Source organism: Mastomys coucha, unplaced genomic scaffold (assembly GCF_008632895.1).
Source record: "Mastomys coucha isolate ucsf_1 unplaced genomic scaffold, UCSF_Mcou_1 pScaffold3, whole genome shotgun sequence".
Classification (NCBI taxonomy): domain Eukaryota; kingdom Metazoa; phylum Chordata; class Mammalia; order Rodentia; family Muridae; genus Mastomys; species Mastomys coucha.
Window position 1 is genome coordinate 13,702,841 of NW_022196909.1, and position 1,325 is coordinate 13,704,165.

Below are 1,325 nucleotides of genomic sequence, written 5' to 3' on the forward strand. Positions count from 1 at the left end.
GGGTGGTACCATCCCTGGGCTGGTTGTCTTGTTTTCTATAAGAGAACAGGCTGAGCAAGCTAGGGGAAGCAAGCCAGTAAGAAGCATCTCTCCATGGCCTCTGTGTCAGCTCATGCTTCCTGACCTGCTTGAGTTCCAGTCCTGAATTCCTCTGGTGATCGACAGCAATGTGGAAGTAAGCTAAATAAACCCTTTCCTCCCCAACTTGCTTCTTGGTCATGATGTTTGTGCAAGAATAGAAACCCTGACTAAGACAGCATGCACGTATATGTTGGCTTTCTATTGTTTATGTTGTTATTGAAGACCAGCCTTAGTCCATGGTGATCTGATAGAATGCATGGGATCATTTCAATCTTCTTGTACTGAGCCCTGTTTGTAACCGATTTTATGGTCAGTTTTGGAGAAGGTGCCATGAGGTGCTAAGAAGTTATGGTCTTTCATTTTAGGATAAAATGTTCTATCGATATCTGTTAAATCTATTTGTTTCATAACTTGTTAGTTTCTCTGCGTCTCTGTTTAGTTTTTGTTTCCATTGCTGAAGGTGGTGTATTGAAGTCTCCCACTATTATTGTGTGATGTGCAATTTGTGCTTTGAGCTTTAGCAAAGTTTCTTTTATGAATGTGGGTGCCGTTGCATTTGGAGCTTAGATGTTTAGAATTGAGGGTTCATCTTAGTAGATTTTACCTTTGATGAGTATGAAGTGTCCTTCCTTATCTTTTTTGATTTAGGTTGAAAGTCAATTTTATTCAATATTAGAATGGCTACTTTAGCTTGTTTCTTGGGACCATTTGCTTGGAAAATTATTTTCCAGCCTTTTACTCTGAGTTAGTGTCTGTCTCTGTCACTGAGGTGGGTTTCCTGTATGCAGAAAAATGTTGGGTACTGTTTACGTATCCAGTCTTGTTGGGTTCTGTTTGGCCCTGGTTCGGGTCTTGAAGACAAACCTGAGCCTGGCTCAAGTTTTGTAAACTGTCTCAGTCACTTTTGTACTGGAGTGACTCAGCACAACTTGCTTAAGCCTGCCTTTGCCTAGCTCCTGCTGAGGTAGAGTAAGTGTTGATTCCATTAATCACCCCATACCCTTCATCAACTTTCCCCTCCCCCTAAGTCATCTCACCTCAGCAGAAAACTCTGCCTCCTCTTTCAGCCCTTTATAAAGAAAAGATTGATTCAATAAAATGAGTTCCTGCTTTGACAGACTCCAGGCTTGGGGTGGTTATTCTCTGGAGGCAGGAGATCTGAGCTGCAACACTCAACATCCCTCGAAGCCCAGAGAGAGAGAGAGAGAGAGAGAGAGAGAGAGAGAGAGAGAGAGAGAGAGAGA